At 54.2% G+C, this 19,479-nt stretch overlaps 1 protein-coding gene and 1 long non-coding RNA gene across 4 annotated transcripts in view; one reads left to right on the top strand and one right to left on the bottom strand.

Annotated features, from left to right (window-relative positions):
• EPHB2 (EPH receptor B2) overlaps positions 1–19,479 on the bottom strand; it is a 184,861-nt gene that overhangs the window by 50,483 nt on the left and 114,899 nt on the right. The gene's annotated exons all lie outside the window — the stretch shown is intronic.
• LOC144314731 (uncharacterized) lies at positions 2,059–6,757 on the top strand. The gene is made up of 3 exons (XR_013380586.1): positions 2,059–2,158; positions 4,518–4,609; positions 4,903–6,757. It is a non-coding gene; the product is annotated as an uncharacterized LOC144314731 (long non-coding RNA).

The following is a 19,479-nucleotide window of genomic DNA, read 5'->3' on the forward strand; positions in this document are numbered from 1 at the left end:
CCAAGTCCCAGGAATGCCCTCAGTCTCTGGTAACCCTATGGCACACTTCTCTGGCCCCACCTGTCACCTCTTTCACCTGCTTGCAGTTCCCTAGATGCCCTGGCTACACACACACACACACACACACACACACACACACACACACAGGTCCCTTTGCCTGAATGCCCCTCTCCCCTTCAACCTTTCCCCTGGGACGGGGGTCTGACGCCTCTGGGAGGCCCATCTCCACTTTCTACAGCAGACACCTTAGACCTCCACTCAGGACACCAGACACACGCTCTGAGCAGTGACGTGCTAACATGGCTGTCTGGGGCGGGGAGGGGGACAGCCCTGATTTGTTGTATTTGCCGACTTCTGTGGCGTAAAGGCTCCCACGAGGGCAAATTTCAAGGTACCAATCTCACATAACTGAACATTGAGTAGGGAAGAAATGTGCATCGTTGGCTCTTATAAGCCAAGCAGACACCTGCTCCATCCTACTATGGACCTAACCCACTGGTTGGTGAACCCTGGTTGGGGTAGGGGCTGGGTCTTTAGTCTCTACATCCCTAGCACCTAATGCAAGGTGTGGTGCATAGTAGGTGCAGAATGAAGGCAGGTCTATCTCCCCGAGCGGACAGTGAGGGGCTCAAGGGTCGGATCGGCTGATAGGCACCCAGAATACACAGCAAGTACCATATAAATGTCAGCTATTATTACTCATCCAGTATGCAAGGACAATCATAATTCCTTTATGATTTTCCATTTATCATGTGCTTTCCGGGTGCCGAGCTCAGTGCAGGTGATTCCCATGGATTCTGTCCTGAAATCTATGTGACTACCCATGGAGGTGGTACCATTATCACCGCACCCCCCCCCCCATTTTACAGATGAGGAAGCTGAGGCCCGGAGGGGGCAAGATGCTGTGTCAAGGTCACACAGCTACTAAATGACAGAGCTGAGGCTTGACTCCAGGTCTTTATGATTCCAAAGACCTCTTGCCCAGGTATTCCTGGATGTAGAGATTATCAGGTGGCTTGAATGTCAGTACTGGAGACCATTTGTCAGGCCTAAGAGGGGACAGGGCTTGCTGGGCCACTCAGCAAGACAGAGGCAATGCCTGACCCCCAAACACAGGACTGGAGACCAAAGCAGCCAGCCAGGACCCGCCTTCTGCCGATGCCCAGAGCCCTTGGCCAGGCAACTAGAGGCAGGGATGGCAGCAGGCCGGGAGAGGGAGGGAGGATTATGGGGAAACAGATTTTCTCCCCACCTGCCCCCTGGGCTCCGGGGATAGGTGATAATTGACCGAGTGAGCCCTGAGTCAGGCCGAGGCAGGGCTCCATCTGGACCTGGCACGGCGGGGCCGCTAATTGGCACTGGGTGATCCTCGCAGCCTCCCTGGCAGCCCTGCTGCTCTGCTCCTCACTCTCTTCCCAGAGACTCTGGTTTAATCCCCAGACCACTGATGGCACAGCGGGGTCAAATGCTCAGTCAGGCCCAGTGTGCCAAGCCTTGGGGGTGAGGAAGGAGCTTCTCTGCCTTCCTGGGGGTCCTGTGGAGCAGAGGGCTCTGTCTGGACAGAGGCGGGCTCACCGTCTAGCTCCTGGGAACCTGGGCAGGAGGTCTGATGAAAGTAGAGCGTGGAGCTGGCTGCCAGGGCTGAATCCCAGGCCTGCCTCTTGGTAACAGCATGACCAGGGGCAAGGTCCCTGGCTCTCCGTTCCCTTGGCTGTGTAATGGGGACAGTACATTTGTACTGTCTATTTGGTGGGAAGATCACATGAGTTAATCTAGAGAAAACACGTACAGCAGTGCCTGCCTGGTTCACACTGAGCAGGACACAGGTGTCTGCTGTCCTATTTCCATTCATTCTTGGACCACCACCTCGCTATGTGCTAAGCCCTGTGGATACGGAGACAAAGATGTGGTCCCTGCCCTCAGGAGCGTGGGTCCAGCTGGAGAGATGTTGAGTTATGAGTTTACTCAATAGGCATGTGGGAAGGCCCTATCCCGTGTCAGGCACTGTGACATTAGACAAAGGCCCAGGCCCCGCCATGACTGAGCAGGGGGCTGGGACCATGACTGAGCAGGGGGCTGGGACATCTTCCTGCAACCGGGCCTGACTGCTGGCCACTGTGAGCAGAGAGGGAGTGGGCTCCAGGCTCAGCAGTGCCAGGTTCAACGGCAGCTGGCTCACTTTCCTGCCCTGGGATCTCCAGGATGTTTTGGCTTTGGGCTGGGGGGAGGAGTTTGGGCGGATGGAGAGTCCGGGGCCCAGGGAGGGAGGCTGGGCTTGGCTGCCCCGGTAGCTCCCTGCCCTCCTTGCTCCGTGAGCCCGGGGCCACTTCCTGCCCACTCCGGCCATGGCTGGGACCATCGCTATGGCCTCTGTCACCTGTGGGACTCTGGCCACGGACAGGCTCGGGCACTCAACCCTGGGTCCCACATTCTCCTTAAATTGTGGATAAACTGATTTGCATATTTTCAGGGCCTTGTGCCTTGAGGATGTCTGAGCTGGGCCTGTGGTACTCCTGTGGTGCAGCGAGAGGAGTCTGGGAGTCTTCCTCACGCAAAGTGGCTTTTGCAATTTTGCATGCCTCCCGCTTTTGCTGCTGAGGTTAAACCAGTGGAGTCAGTGGCCCTGGTCAGAGCTGGGAAGGGTGCCTGGTCCCCTGGGCCATGGGCACAGCCACGCTGGAAGCAGGTGGCAAGCTTCTGGGCTAGAAGGAGCTTCGGAACACTGTGTACCTGCCATGAGCCTGCGGGGTGCTGGGCCAGCAGCTTCCCTCGCTCATAACCTCATTCAGTTCTCACCGTCTCCCTGTGTAGTAGGTGGTGGTGTCTCCATTTTAGGGACGAGGAAACCGGCTCATAGAGCAGAATGCCGTGTCCAAAGTCACTCAGAGCCTGTGCGCCCACAGTCCATGTTCCTTCTAGCTCCTGCCTCCGAGGCCCTCAGTGTTCTAGCTTGACAAAGAGTGTCCCACCCTGCCTTTCTACCTCTTTCCCTCTCCTTCCCTGAGAAGGCCTCCCCTGCCCACCCAGCCTGGCCAGGTCAAGTCCAAGGAGTGCCTCAGGCTCATTCCCCTGCTGTGGTAGCTCCTCCTGGGACCACCCAGGGGATGTCAGTCATCCCGACACCCCCCCTCACCTCCCCCACATGCCCAGGCTACCCCTGCCCGCCCCTGCCGGGTCCCACGCTCTATGGATCCTCGCCAGCAGCTGGCAGGACTACAGAAGTCAGAAGGCAGCAGCAGGAACTGTGTTAACACGTCTCCTCTTTGCCTGAGGGGGGATCCCAGGGCCTCCCAAAGCCGGTCTCCACGCTGGCCATCTGTGGCATCCCTCCTCTGCTCAAGACAAGACCCTTCAATGGCTCCCTTGTGCCTGTGGCAAGCCCAGCCTGCTCTGCCCTCCCCTCTACGGCCCACCTTGCCAGCACCTCTTAAGCACCTGCCAGCTCTTAGCACCTCCCAGCTGCACCCTGGGCCCCGGTCTCAGTAGACTGCATCCAGCTCCCCCACCAGCTGTGTTCCATCTCCCCACTCCGGGCCTTTGCTCGGCAGTTCCCTCTGCCCTGGTCAGCGCCAGCCTGGCTAACTCCTCTAGATCCTTCCAACCTTGGCTCCACCCAAATCACCTTCTGACCTTCCCCTAGGATGCCACCCCCTACCTGGTTTGGGGCCTCTTGCCTGTGCTCCCGAAGCATCGGCACTTTGCCTCTATTGCTGCATGATTATGTGGCTCTAAGTGTCTACCTCCTGCACTTGGCTGTAAGCCTGGTGCCAGCAGGAACCGTAATGTCTGGAACCTCCCAGACCCAGGGGCTGAGATGTGATGGCCAGGAGGCCTCAGGAAGTGTGTGTGTGTGTGTTGACTGACTGCTTGAGGCTCAGAAATACGGAATCTTATGCTGAAGGTCACTCAGCTAGTGTATGGACTGGAGACTTTGTTCTAGGCCTCTGAGTCCCCCAGACCACGTCGGAGCCCCCAGAGCTCCTCCCTGTGCCCCCAGTAATGGGGTCTCAAGCCATCCCACCTTCATCCTTCTTGGTACCTGGCTTATACCTGTCTCCACCTCCCACCTTTCCACTTGCTCAAGTATGAGCACCATGAGGCAGCTACCATGCCTGCCCTGCTCACTGCCTGCCACAGAGCCTAAATGATGGGCTACAAGGGGGCTGTAGGTGCCTCAGCCCCCAGGCCAGAGTAACCAGAACTTTCATAACCATTGGGTCTTTTGAGGTCTACCCTCTAGTTGTATATGTGTGTGTGTGTGTGTGTGTAGCAGGGGTGGAACTCACAGTATCTTGTGGATCCAGACCCTGAACCCCACAACCTGCGAAGGCAGGTTTCAGGCCCGGTGCGTCCAGCCTCTGGATCCTATGCTAGGCCCTGGTCCCGCTCTGGCCTGCCTCCCTTCGTGCCATCCCCACGCAGGGGCTGAGAGCTCCCGCACGCCCCGCAGGCAGCCCCATTCCTCCAATTTCCTCCCAATTAATCAAGCTCTGAACTTTTTAATTATCTGCCTGCAGGGTGACTCCCCACTCTGGTGAAGCAATTAAGGACATTTTCAAGTGTTGAGTGGCTGCCGGCAGGCAGCTTTGACCAGGCCCTGATGGAGGAGGTGAGTGGAGGAGCGGCTGGTGACAGGAGGGGTGGACAGGAATGCCCTTGGGCCGTGGGGCTGCTGGGAGGCTGTCCCAGGGTCCTGGCCAGGGCCATTCCGGGAATCTGGGCTCACACTGTCCAGGGCCACCCCCCATGTTCGTTCAACGGCCGGGTCTCCGTAGCTAGACTCTGGTTTCACGGATCCCAGACAGTGACTACGTGCCAGGCACTGGGTCAGATGCTTTACAATCTCACTGAATCCTCACCTTGACCCCAGGAGTAGCAAATAGAATTATCTCTGTTTTCCAGGGGAGGAAACAGAGGTTCAATAACATTAGGCCGTTTCAGAGATGCAGCTGGGATTTGAAGGCAGCTCTGAGTTCACAACCACTTCATCTACTGTCTCTGGGAGATTGGCGTGGCCTGTCGGAGTGCCCCGGGTCCCTGAGGAAGGGGACTGGGTCAGGGGAAGACTCTGGAGATGCACGTGAGCTTGAGATATGCTGAAGAACACGGGCTCTCCATGTGCGGGGTGGCTGGTGGCGAAGGGTGCCGCAGGCGGAGGGGACAGCCTGCGCACAGGCGCATGGTGTGTGTGTGTGGGAGCTACAGATAGTTCAGGGTCACTGAGGCATGAAGTTCAAGGCTGGCAGAGGTGGGAGATGAGGCTGGGGAGGCCCGCGGGGTCGGGTCACTGGAAGTCAGGAGAACCTTCACCATCTTCTGGTCCAAGCTCCTCATTTTCTGACCAGAGAATACACAACCCAGAGAGCAACGGTGGCTTGCCTACAGTCACACAGCCAGTTAGTGGCTGATGGAGACTGGGCTCCAGCCCAGGAATCCCGATACCAGACCGGGGAAGCTCGAGAGGCCGAGGTGTGGTGGCTGTCAAATCACTGCGGTAGCCTCCCGACTGGTTTCCTGGCTCTCACCCTTGCCCTCTTACCTCCCGACTTGCCTCTGGCTGCAATCTGTTCTCAACAAATCAGCCAGAGAGGGATCCTGCGGAACAGGAATCAGCTGTGTGTCGCTCTTCTGCTCAAAGGTCTTCAACAGTTCCCACCTCAAAGTAAAACCCAATAGCCTATAAAGCCCCCTTTACCTCCCTGGTTAAATTTATCCATGATATTTTATCTTTTGTGGTGTAACTGTATCCCCCTCACCTCTCTGAACTCACCTCCTACTGCTTTCCCTCTCGTCTACTGCACTCCAGCTACCCGGACCCCCTGGCTCTCCTGGAGCACATTAGGCCTCCTCTCACCTCAGGGCCTTTGCACGTGCTACTTCTGCTGCTTGGTTCAAGTCCTAGCTCGGCTACTTCTTCATTATGTCCCTCTCTGAGCCTCACATCCCTCTTCTATAATTGGGTTAATGCTGTACACCCCACCTCCCTCTCCAGGCTAACAGGATCCCGATGACAAAGCAGGCAACAGACGAAGCCCTCCCTCCAGCTCTAGGCGATCCCTGCAAGAGGGCTCGTAAAGGTCTTCACTGCGTCCTTGAGAAAACAGGCCCTTTGATGAGCAGTGGGCTCTGGGCCCCCAGACCTTAAGCTGGATCGACACGCTGGAGCCTCCCAGCCTGCAATCCTCGGGACTTACAGATGCTGGAAAAGCAAGTGTTAAATAATAATCACGATGTGCCGGAGGGGAAGCCGGATGTGTTGGAAAGCTTGACACATCTGGCAGGGCCAGGCCCAAGTCCCCCGGCACATCTGGCTGCTGTATTGACAGGTGGTGCAGTGGGTCACTGAGGAAGGGCCTGGCGGGCCCAGTCCTGGTGCCACAAGCTGGGGGAGGGATTTGGGGGATGATGGCCGGATGTAGCCCGGGAGCATCTCCAACGCTGCCCACGGGCCATAGCCCTCCCGCGGGTCACCTCCGGGCCGTCCACTGTCCCTCGGTGTCTGTGCTCTAAGAGGCCACCTTGGGACCCAGAACCTGGTCTGCCAGATTCCCAAACCCCTGCAACATTGTGTCGGCGCCAGCCACCCCTGCGGGGGCTTGGAGAGTCAGGAAAGCCTCCCTCCCTTCTCCAGCTGGGGGGTGGGGTGGGATGGATTTTCGGGGTCACTTCATGTCGCACTTCCCTTTCTATGAGATCCAGAAATGTGGTCATAGCTCCACCTGAGGGAGCCCCCTGGGCTGAGGCTGGCCTCCCCCCTCCTCCCACCTGCCCTAAGAAAGCCATGGTCATTAATAAAGGACACAATTAGCTGTCAGCGGAGAACATGTCTGGAATTTCTTACCTGCTCTGTGTGCTCGGTTAAGGCAACAAAGCCCGGGACCCCCCAGGGAAGCAGCTACCACACACCTTTCAGGGGCCCCTGCGCCTGGGTCCGGGGCAGGAGGAGCCTGTGACTTTTGCAGCGTGGGCTCCGCAGGCCTGGGCCTGTGCGGGGCAGTTTTTTTTTTTTTTCCTAGGCTAGTGGAGAAAGTGACACAGTGAGAGAGATTTCCTGGCAGAAGTGGTTTTCTTCAACCCAATAGGGCTATACGATTCAATACGGTCCTTTCCCCCTTTCCGTGCCCCCTAGGAGTCTTCAGGGCTAGGAGGACTTTAGAGAAAAGCTAGCTCAGCCTCTCATTTCACACCTCATTTTACAGCTGGGGAAACAGAGGCCCAGGCAGGGGAAGTGACCCTGTTTGCGGTGCAGGGAAATAAATACGCTTCTCTTTCACGCAATTTGGATTTGTAGCCAAAGTCCGAAGGAATGTTTCCAAAGATCCTTCCAGTTGCTCCGCACACGCTGCCCCGTCCTGGCTGTGCTGAGGCCGGGGAGGAAGGGCGGTGAATGAGGAAGGCTAGGGCCCTGTTCATGGAGCCGAGGGTCTAGGACAGCGACCGAAGGACACCGACACCATCCACGGTTTGTGATGGGCGTGGAGGTGACCACCAGGGGCTGAGGCAGGTGTACGGGGAGGGGGTCACTTTAGGGAGTGTGGCCTTTCTGAACAGTGGCATTTAAAAAGGCAATCTCGGGGATCCCTAGGTGGCTCAGCGGTTTAGTGCCTGCCTTTGGTCCAGGGTGTGATCCTGGAGTCCCGGGATCAAGTCCCATGTCGGGCTCCCTGCATGGAGCCTGCTTCTCCCTCTGCCTGTGTCTCTGCCTCTCTCTCAGTCTGTGTCTCTCATGAATAAATAAATAAAATATTAAAAAAAATAAAATTAAAAAGGCAATCCCTGGGGAGAAGCCCATTTGGCTGAGCAGGAGCAGTATCTACAAAGGTGGTATAAGCTCAGTGCCTCAGTTTCTCATTCAGTGTAATGGAGTAAGAGCTGGGCATTACTGGGCCCTTGGGGCCTGCTTGGGCCCCCTGTCTATGACCCCTACACAGACACTACTATGCCTGGAAGACACTCCCTGCATGGGCACCTCTGTGCTAACAACGCCATGAGATCAGGATTTGTCACCCCATTCTGCAGACGAGAAATGGAGGCTCAGAGTTATACAGGGCCTTTTCCAGGACATTTGGACATTGGGATCCTGGGCCTCCAATACTTGCCTCTCTCTCCGTGACCTTCTGGGTCTTTCCAGAACCACTGCTTTCCCCAGGAACCCACAGTTGGTCTGCTTGAGCCCTGGTGGCCTGTGACTTTAATGCTAATGAATTTCTCACTCAAGAGGTCCTGGCACTTGGTGCCTCAAGTGTAAGGGCTTAGAAACACAAACCAGGGGAGGGGGAGCTTACCCACATTTGCACAGAGGCTCTTGGGCTGGGGGCCTGCAATGGCTCTTTATCCTAGGGGTATGGACACCATCGCCTCCTCCTGCTGGCTTCTGGGGAGCAGGAGTGGGCCTTAGCTAACCCAAGCCATAAATCAAATGCACAAGATGTGGCTTGGCAGCCATCCCAGTGAAAAAGATCTGGGGGTTTGAGTTGACCACAAGCCAAAAGCTGCTGAAAAAGCCAATGTGGTCTTAGACCGTAAGAGTAGGAGACTGACAGCCCAGCATCCTCCCTGCAGGGTCAGTCTTGAGTTCCACATTTTACAGAGGTCCAATGAGTGAGAGGGGACAGGCTTCCAGCTTGTTTGGCATCTGCAGCCTTCTCTGGGTTGTGCCTAGAGGTGCTTGGAGTAGGGTCCCAGGTATGAACTGTCTCAGGCAGCATTTTCTAGGCATCTCTCACAGAGTTCCAGAGCCCCATTGACCTGGATCCCTGGGAAGGATGAGTTCTCTCCTAGTCTTACTCAGCCCTTGCCTCCGTGTTCTAGCTCTCCTAGACACCAGAGATGTATGTGTGTGGTTTCACTAGGGCCTGCCCTTGATTTAAGGATGGATTTACTCAATAAAGAAATAAAAATAAAAAAAGAAAGCCCAACAAGTTTTTCCTAAGTAATGACTTTGTGTCCAGTTCTGGGTTGGGCACTCGGCCCAGAGTGGAGTAAGACACAGTCCCTAGCCTTGAAGTCCACTCCGGAAAGGGGAAGAATGAATATGATCGGCTACGGGTATCAAAAAAGGTTTCCCAGAGGAGGGGCTATTTGAAGTGGGTATCAAGGGATGGGTAGGAGTCCATCAGGGCTGGAAGAAATGAAGGACATTTGAGGCAAATGAACAGTGTGTGCAAACGTATAGAGGGGTGAAGGACAAGGTAGGGTGGCTGGAGCACAGGATGTGTGTGGCGGGGGAGAGGTGGGATACAGGGCAAGAATGGTGATCTGGGGTTATACCACTGTGGGCTTTGTGTGCTCAGTGATGGAGTTTGGGGTTTCTTTTTTTTTTTTTTTAAGATTTTATTTATTTATTCATGAGAGACACAGAGAGAGAGGAAGAGACACAGGCAGAGGGAGAAGAAGGTTCCCTGTAGGGAGCCTGATGCAGGGCTCGATTCCAGGACCGGGATCAACCGCTGAGCCACCAGGGCATCCCAGAGTTTGGGGTTTCACTTTCTAAGAGCGAGGAAGCCAGTGGTGGTCTTGTGCTCAGATGGCCAACCTGGTGCCCTCAGCGCTTTCCCCCAGCAGCCCCCAGGCCCTCGCCAACTCACGTCCCAGCCCTGCTGCTCTGGCCTCTGCCCGCCTACCCCCAGTCTCAACTCTTTCCCTGTTTCCTCTCCTTGTTTTCCCCTATTCTTCCCTTCTCCAGCTCTCAAGTCCTTCTTCTCGTGTTGTGACCAGTCTCATTTCTTCCATCTAAAAACGGACTACAAAAATGAATGGAGCTATCAACAACTGTCGACAATGGCAGCCACTGTCCATATGGAGAACCTACTGTGTGCCAGGTGGAGGGCTCCATGTACGTTGTTAGGGCTCCATGCATGATAGTGGTCAGGGGCACAGGCTCTAGAATCAGGGCCCATCTGGCCTTGAGCCTGGTTCTCCCTACTGACCTCAGGCAAGTTACTCAACATCTCTTTGTGACTCAGCTTCCTCATCTGGAGAATGGGTTCTGCCAATAGGACTTACTTGTGAAGATTTGGAGTTAATACCATAGAGCCTGTTAGTGTCCACCAATAATTCTTTTTCTTATAGTTTAATTTTTAAAAGTAATCTCTGTGCTTAATGTGGGGCTTGAATTCATGACCCCCAAATCAAAGAGTCCCATGCTCCACTGACTGAGCCAGCCAAGCATCCCGCCAACAACTCTTAGATTAAGTCTATAAGGTAGGTACTACTGATAGTCCATTTATAGAAATAAGTAAGGTTCAGAAAGGATACGTAGCCCAACCCCAGGCAGGGTCAGGGCTGGGAGAGCAGTGGAGCACTACATTTGAGGCCAAAGTTAAGCCCTACTCTATCCCAGGGCCTCACGTCTTCCAGGCTCGTGCCTGGACCGGGCCTAGGAACCCAAAGCTCAACGGGCTCCTGGCCTGGTGGGGAAGATGCCCAAGTAAACAGGCAGTTTCCCCACAGTGTGATTAGTGCCAAGGGATACACAGGGGGAGGAGATGCTGGGCTTGGGAGCCCAGAGGAGGGGACCTTCCCATTGTTTCCTGGAGGTGATAATGCTAGAACTGTCTTTCGACGAAGGAGGACAAGACAAAAGAATGAAAGGAGGAGCGTGCTGGGCAGAGGAACAGTCTGCGCAAAAGCTTGAAGATGAGAAACTGTACAGGAAGACTAAGGACCTGCCGCTGGCACCCTGAGTCTGTGCGTGCAGGGGTGCAGGGTGTGAGGCTGGACAGACGAGCAGGGGTGGGCCGCAACAAGCCCCCCGCCCAGCACTGGGGGGTGTATCCATGTCTCCATGACCACCTGCAGGCCAGGTAGCTCTGGGCATGGCATGGGGATTTGTCAACCTGCAGAGAATTGGGAAGAAGCTTGCCCAGTCCTTGGACTGGAACACTCTTGGATCATAAAGAATGGGGCAGGGATCTACGGATCCTAGCCCCCTCTGCAGGGCTCCTTCCAACTTCCCTGGGGGTAGATGGCTTCTTAAAAAGTTATTTTAAAAATACCCTGTCCCCAAAGCTTATGGAAATCCTACATCTCAGTTTTAAAGGGTCAAAAGTTGAAAATTATGAGCCAACAGCAAGATTTACAGAAAAAAATGATCTCTGGCAACAGCTAGAAATACTTCATGACAAATTGCCCAGACACGGTTGTTTTAGAGTGATCACCTTTAAATGATGCTTCCACCTTCTCCTAAATGTGTCATTTATTTGAACAGCGTGTTTATAGGACCGGGGGCTGCTCTTCCCAGCTTGCACTTGGATTTTTAAAGAGGAGGAAACTGGGAGGGAGACAGAGGAAGAGAGAGAGAGACAGAGAGACAGAGAGAGAGAGAGAGAGAGAGAACACAAGAGAGACATCAAGGCGGAGGATGATGACAAACCTCTAATCTTATAAACTACTCTTATCTCAGTCTTTATAAAAATGGGGAGGCCTGGTTGTCTCTGAAAGCTCATAAACTTGACAAACACTTAGCTCTAGCACCCATAGGGAAGGACTCCAATCCTTGAAAAAAACCAGAGACATAAAGCGGAGAGGCAACTTCTGGGGAAGGGCAGCCTGCAGAGATAGCCCACGCTGTCACCAAGTGAGGGCTTGAGAGCACAGCTTCCCGGCTTACTTTCTCTGACCTCACAGCAGCCCTGTTGGACCGAGTCTCCCTGGTTACAAGAGAGGCCAGAACGACTATTTTAACATTTGTAATCTTCTGATAAATAACAGCTCACACGTAGAGCTTACTCTGGGCCAGGCACTGTTTTAAGTGCCTTATATGGATTAATTCATACGATCTTAAATTATAGTATAATTATCCTCATTTACAGGGGATATAGGCACAGGGCGGTAAGTCACTTGCTCAACATCACCGATTCACTGAGTGGTGACGCAGAGATTTAAGCTGAGGTGGGAGCCCTGTGGCCCCCCCCTTACCTGCTGCTTGCTCACCACTTGAGAGGCTGGGTTCCAGGCTGGGTGGGGGCTTTACTCAGCTCTGTGTTCTCTTCTCGCCTCTCGAGACAACATCCTGATGAACTTCTGGCCCTGATTTACAGCCGAGGAATCCACGGATCCAGGCTGCAGGCTTTGTTTACTTGCTTGGGCTTGGGGTCCTTTTCTCAACCTGAGGGATCTGGAGCCCTGCCCGGCTTTGTCTCCTCAGACAGGCAGGACAGTGCAGTGGTTAGGGCCCGGGTTTGACTCAGCTTCAACACTTCCAGGCTGGGTAACCTTGGTGAGTCCCATAAGCTCTCTGTGCCTTAGCTTTCTCACCTGCAAAATGGGGACAAGAAAGCTATCTCCCTCCTAAGGTTGTCGAGAAGATGTTAGCACATGAGGCATTTAGAGTGTTGCCACACATGCAGTAAGTGCTCAGTAAATGTTAGGTGTTGTTTTCCTGTCCTCTTCTCCCTGAGGGTGTGCTCTGTGCCCTGGACCCTGCTGTCGAACCACATAGCCTCCGCCCTGTCCTAAAGCCCCTTACATTACAGACGGCTACCTGGCTGGGTCCTGCCATCCCTGTCGCTATCAAGAAGGCCGCATGTGAGTTCAAATCCCAGCCCCACCTCTTCCTGACCGAGGCCCGTAGGCACCTGGGCACATCTCTCTGAATCTCTGCTATCTGTAAAACAGAGGTAATAACACCTGTTTTAATAACACAGCAGTAAGAGTAGAGAGTTAGACTCAGACAGATCCAGGTCTCTGCTTCTTACTATCTGCATATGACCTTGGGACAGTTGCTTGAACTCCCGGGGCCTCAGTTTCCTCAGCTGCAAAGTGGGGACATGCCCCTGCAGGGTTTTAAGTGTGCGGACAAAATGAAGTTACAGCTGCATGAGGCCATGGGCCTGGCAGGGTTTCTCAAGTGGCCGATGGTGTTAACCATGCAGGTCTCCTGCACGGATCATTCATTCGACAGACCCGAAGCCCTACTATGTGCTACAGCCACTGCTCTGGCTGCTGGGAACAGAGCAGCAAACAAGACAAGCTAGTTCCCTCCTCGTAGAGCTTCTAATCAAGTGAGGAAGAGGGACAATCGACAGCAAATCAATACAGAGTGACATGCTAGAGAGTCTCTCTAGAGTCCCCTAGGGGGGACTCTTCTCGCTGGGGTGGTACGGGAGGACTTCTCTCAGGAGGGGACACATGAGCGGAGGCGCCAAGACTGAGATCTGGTGGTGGGGAGCGCACAGGGAAGAGGATTCCAGGCAGAGGGAAGAGCACGTGCAAAGGCCCTTCTTCAAGGGGGACTTAAAAAGGCCTTTGTGTGAAGAGCCTCCAGGATGCCTGTGTGGCTGGAAGGGGTGAGCAAGGGGCAGAGTGGGAGGAGGAAGCCGAGCCACGGGAGCTGGAGCTTGACTCTAAGTCCACGGGAAGCCCCTGGAGGGTTCTGGGCAGGGCTGTGAGGTGACCTGGGATTTGAACAGGTCCCCGTCTGCTGTGTGGAGAGGGGGCCACGCGGAGAGCCCCGGTGGGAAGGTGTGCCACGGTCCGAGCAGAGGGGACGGTGGGTGGACAGGGTGATGACAGTGAGCGTGGAGAAGTGGTCGGGTTTAATGAGGACCTGTGACCACCTCTCCTGCCCACGGTCACACCCCATGTGGACAAGAGGGGTACGGGGTGAGATGCTGCGCTCCGCTTCGCCATGTGAGCAGGGCCTCCTCCCCAAGGACTCAGTCAGCGGGCCGGCTGCCCAGCGAGGGCCAGTAATGAGGCTTCTGGGACAGGCGCCCGGGGGGCTGGCGGCGCCTCTCCTCTCTAGGCCGCGGGGCGCCCATGGCCATGCTGCTCCTTGGCAGACAGTTGAAAGGGAAGAAAGCTGCTCCCGGCAGTTCCTTGGCCCATTTTAAGGGTCCTCCTGTTGCCTCTCACTCAACCCCAGGCATGTGGCTCCCCAGGCTGCCCCGAAGTCACACAGGACCCCTGCTCCAGGTCCTTAGATCTCGCCCACCTCCCGGCGCCTGCCCTCTGCCCCCTGCTGCGCCTTGTTCCCTTCAACTCAGCTCACACTGAGAGAGGCCAAGGACGCCTCTTTGCCAGGGAATCAAAATGTTACACTGGCTGTACCCTGTGTGCATTCAAACAGGACCCCTCCTGGAGGCAGCAGGCCTCCATCCCAGGAGTTCATCAAACGGTGGACATTTCAGGCATGGTGACAGGTAGGGGAGGGGTGACCTTGCGTCTGAAGGTTCCCAAGGGGACCTATGGTTCCCTGCTGCTCCCACCTTCAAGACTGACCCACCTGCTCCTGAAACCAGCCTGTGAATCACAGCTTTCCAGAACAACCCCACCTCCTCCTTCTGTGTTTCCTGAGCGAGGCCGTGGGTGAGCCCCTGGTGCCGAGGAGGAACACAAGACTCAGAGGGAGAAGTGACTGGCCGAGGTCACACGGATGGTGGTGGCAGGAGTGGGCCAAGACCTCCCCCTCCGGCTCTGAATCGAGTCTGGTCTCCGTGGCACGAGGCCCTCTGCCAGTCAGGTTCCCTCCTGCTCTCCAAAGACTGACGTGACAGGAGGAGGCCCTGGTTAGGATCAGAGGAGTAAGTGACAAGGCCACTCACGGGTGATGACAGACAGGAATGGGTAGCAGAGCTTTAAGTGAGCTTTAAAACTGATGATGACATTCACTTCGCTGTGACATGGCCATCCTAGATGATTTAGGCTCTAACCCACTGCCCTTTGTCTACCAATTAACAGCATGACGAGAGCCTGCTGCAGCGCTCTAACGGCGGGTGGTGTGCAGATTCATTCATTCAGCTGTTCATTCATTCACTCCATAGTGATTGAGAACCTGCCATGTGGCAGGCACCTCGATGGATAGAAAGATGCCGGACATAATCCCGGCTCTTGAGTGCTCCTACCTAGTACAACAGCTTGCTCTTTCCTTTCCTTTTTTTTTTTTTTTTAAAGATTTTATTTATTTATTCATAAGAGACACAGAGAAAGAGGCAGAGACACAGGCAGAGGGTGTAGCAGGTTCCATGCAGGGAGACCAATGTGGGACTCGAACCCAGGGTCTCTAGGATCACACCCCGGGCCTAAGGCAGACGCTAAACTGCTGAGCCACCCAGGGATCTCTTCCCTTTCCCTTCCTTTCCTTTCCCTCTTTCCCCCTCTTCCTTCCTTCTTTTTTCTTTCTTTCTTTTCTTCCTTCCTTCCTTCTTTCTTAGATTTTATTTATTTGAGAGAGTGAGAGAATGAGTGAATGCACAAATGGTGGAGGGGAGGGCAGAGGGAGAGGAAGAAGCAGATTCCCCTTTAAGCAGGGAACCTGATGCAAGGCTCCATCCCAGGACCCCAGGTTCATGACCTGAACCGAAGACAGACACCTAACCAACTGAGCCACCCAGGCTCCCCCACAGCTCTGATTCTTCCACTGGGCTGGGAGCTTCCCAAATGGTTAAGAATGTGGCCTTAGGAGTCAGAACATGCCCTGGCTGTGTGACCTTGGGCAACCTGCTTTATCTTTCTGTGTCTCAGTTCACCCATATGAGAAATGGAGATGGTAACAAGGCCTACCACATAAGGCCGTTGTGGGGGTTAAATGAGTAAAGTGCTTAGAACAATGTGTCTGCACAAAGTGCTTAGCTCTGTCCTTCCATGTTCTCAAGGGCTTGTAGGGTTTCCCGACCAAGGTCTTACTGTCCTGATGGGAATCACTGAATTCTATTTCTAACAATGGTTACAAATAACAATTTCAGGCATCCTCCTTTTTTTTTTTTTTTTTTTTTTTAAGGATCCTGACAGAAAGCATGCAAAATTCATTTGTCAGGATCTATCTGCTGAGAGTACCTTTGCACCTGAGTTTAAACAGTCATCATTATCCCTTCAATAAATATATTTTTAAAATACCAAGCAATATTCTAAGGGCTTAGCAGCAGCATCTTATTGAGTCCTAACGATATCCCCGTGAGGTTGGCACTATCTCCCCCATTTTGCAAAGGAGAAAACAGGCTTAGAGAGGCTCCATGACCATCCATCCATCCATCCATCCATCCATCCATCCATCCATCCATCCACCTACCCAGACACCCAGCCATCCACCCATCCAACCATCCATTCAAGATTTATTGAGTACCCATAATGAACCAGGTAAGCACTGTGCCAGTGCTAGTATCAAGTCCCAACTAGTAAGAAATGAGACACATCTCTTTCCTATCAGGACTTCCAGTCTAGCCTGGGAAGACCTACCTTTGTTAAATAATGAGCAGTATGATGAGGGCTGCAAGTACAGGAGCGCATGGGTGAGTTGAATAGGGCCTGATGGTATATGTTGTTGGGTTTCAGCCTAACTAGGAAAGCAACCTAGGAAATTCCCCTTCTCCCCCTAAGTCACTCCTCCTAAGCCCCATCTTTGCCCCATCAACATTGCAACATTTATCAACATTGCAAACTCCTATTCACCGGGGTCGGTGGCTCCTCCTGTAACACCTTCTTGTCACCTCCTCGGCCACAGATGTCATTGATCCCCAAGGAAGACCAATGTATCTGGACTCTCTACTGGACCTCATGTTTGTCATGTGTTTGGGCTGAGTGCTGACTGCAATGTCCCCACTTTTGGAAGTCTTCCTCAATCACCACCCAGTCCCCCAACCCTGGCCCTGAGCCATCAGGTTGCTCTCTTCTCTCCGTTCCCACAGAAACGTGTGTGTAGCTCCAGCTGTCCCCCTATAATTATTTCCCTTCGACTTTCTTCTGCACCAGACTATGAGCCTGTAAGCAGGCCCTGCTCGTCTTTGAGTCTGGCACAAAGCTCAGTATGTGGTGGGGACTCGATACCAGCTGGTTTCAGGAATAAATGGAATGGCAGAGTGGGTGAGAAAATCTAGGTCGGAGTCCCTACGTGGATGATTCTAGTCAAAGGCCTCACTAATGAGAGATGAGGATTCAGGATTTGTATGCAAATGGTTTCGTTTTATGCTCCAACTTCAACCCCTTGCTCGGGAGCTGCCTAATATTGTGTTGAGAAGGATCCTAAAGTAGTGCTGGAATTAGCGGGTCTTCCCGAGTACAATGCCTGATCCTCAATGTCTGGCTTGGAATCAGGGAGAAATGGCAACGGGCGCTTCTCATTTCTGATATCCTGGGAAAGCAGTTTTCCTTTGTAAGGCTTTGTTTTTTCCCATCTGTGAAACACAGAGACTAGACTCAATTACATCTTATACTGTAGGATCTGAGCCCTGCATCTCTTCTAGTGTCATCTTTCTTCAGGGACAGGAGCCACATGCCAGCCTAGCCCAGGGCCTGGTATGCAGCAGGTGCTCAGCGAATGCTGGTGGGATGCATGGTCCTCCTTGGTCATTGTGAGACTGGAGGGAGAACAGCCTTTCCACCCAGACTGATATGAGGAAGGTGGGGCCAACAGAAGCGAAGTGTAGGTTCACATGCAGAGCCAGCTAGAGCCTTCTCAAGTGCCTGGGTCTTCTGACTTCTAGGCCTGTGGCTCCTGCCCCTGGTTGGTTGCACGTACCCATCTGAACAGGTATTTCCCCTGACGCCAATCAAATAATGGTCCCAGCCATGACCTGTTGCGCTTTGACTCCACAGAGCATTTTCAGCATCATTACTGCACTTAAGCTTCACAAAGACCCTGGCAAGAGAGAGCATTTACCTTCACCCTCAAGTCGACAGATTGGGACACCGATGCTCAGAGAGGGCATGTGATTTGCTAGGTGGGTCTCGAGCTCAGGTCTTCCGCTCTAAACCTCATGCTCTGATACTTGCCCCTTACCAACCAGCTCCTCTGTCCCACTAGTACTTCCTCTCCTCATGGCCACCTCCGCATTTTCAGTAAAAATAAAAGAGCAGAGACACAAAGGAGGTGTAACAGGAGCTAAGCTCTCCTCTCCCATGAGGCCAAGCCCTACTTTGGGCCGCATCTCTGAGGGGGAGGCCTTGGAGGGGAAAGAAGGGGTCACAGACCCGAGCAGTGGGGTGCCAGCTGGACGACAGGCCTCCCAGGTCCTCCCCGTGACCCTGGCCTGAGCTCACACCAGCTGGGTAAACAGGAGCCAGCCCGTCCAGGGGTGGGGGGCATTCCTGCCCCTCTCAGACTGCCTGTCTGTTGCTAAGGATTCTGGGAAGGAGGCGGGGAAGGCTTAAGGTGAAGAGCTGACCCAGAGCAGCCACACAGAAGGAATGGTCTGGAACTGTCCTCAGGAAGACAGGGATGACCCGGGAACAGGTGGGAAAAAGGCTGGACCTGGTCTGGCATCCACCCTCTCCCCTCTCTCCTGCTCCATACAAGCCTGGTTTCATCTCACACTAAATACTCTACAACTCTGGGTACTTGGTCTCCTGTGACTCAACTTTCCATCTGTAAATGGGCCTAGGGAGAAATCCTTCAGAGATGCTCTCTTTCCTCCCACCGCCACCCTCTTTTTAGAGACCCAGACCCTCCAGGTGGAGCAGCACCTATGAACTTATGAGTCTGTAAACATCACACCCCCTATAGCAGCCTGCAGACCAGGGAAAGCAGAGGTCTCTGTGTGTCTCCTCCTACCTGTTGCAACGCTTTAGGACTTTATCTGTATCTCTGGGAACATGAAAAGCTTTCTGCCTTTCTTATCACTGCCCTGCCCTGCCCACCTGCTGGGACTGGTGGCTTTTAAAGGTGGGGCTCTGTGCTCTAGTGACTCTAGTGTTCAGCCCAGGGCCTACCCCCATAACAGGTACCCATTATGGGGTTGTTTGCTGGACAGACGAAATGGGAAAGCGGGCAGATCACAGGCCCTCCCTGGCCCTGGGTCTAAGTTCCACGGTGGCCCCGCAGCCCAAATCCCCTCCTTTTCTTGAAACATACAGAAATGGTGAGACAAGATGTGAGCCCAGGCAGAGAGGGCTGGGGTTTTGAACAATCTGGTGGGATCCAAGGTCCCAGAGCACAGGAAGGCTCCAGACGGTCAAGTTCAGTTAACGGGCGGCTCTCAGGCCTTAGCTGGTCCATCCCACGACGCACTTCCTCCTGCCTGCAGGATAGAGACGGGAGGAGGCCAGCCGTACACGGAGGCACCTGTCACCAAACCACGATGGTGGTCTTCCCCCCACCGTGCTCTCAAAGGATGGCAAAACGGGGACGCGCAGGGCGGCCCTGACTCCTTGTCGGGTTCATCTTGTGCCTCGAGTGCCTGGTGCAGAGCAGGACTCGGCCGGGCCCGGCGATGAGCGGCTGACCCCGCACTGCTGAGCGCTCAGCACGCCTCCCCTCGGACAACACAGGCTCTGTGAGTGCAGACGATCAGAAGGCTTGGGGGAATCCAAAGCAGCCACTCAGGAAAGGCCGGGGCCCCCGCCCGAGAGGCCGCTCTGCGGGGCTGCTGGGCCCCCGGGCCGGTGATTCATGTCTCGCTCGCTCGGGGTGGGAGCACAGGCCGAGTATGAGCTGAATTCATAAGACCTTCTCTGTTTTATCTCACAGATGTTTCTGGGATGGATGTGTCAAGGAAAAAAAAAGGCTGAAGTTGAAAAATCCCAACTCAGCACATGTCCTCCAGC

The sequence above is a fragment of the Canis aureus genome, chromosome 5, assembly GCF_053574225.1.
Source record: "Canis aureus isolate CA01 chromosome 5, VMU_Caureus_v.1.0, whole genome shotgun sequence".
NCBI classification, from domain to species: Eukaryota; Metazoa; Chordata; class Mammalia; order Carnivora; family Canidae; genus Canis; species Canis aureus.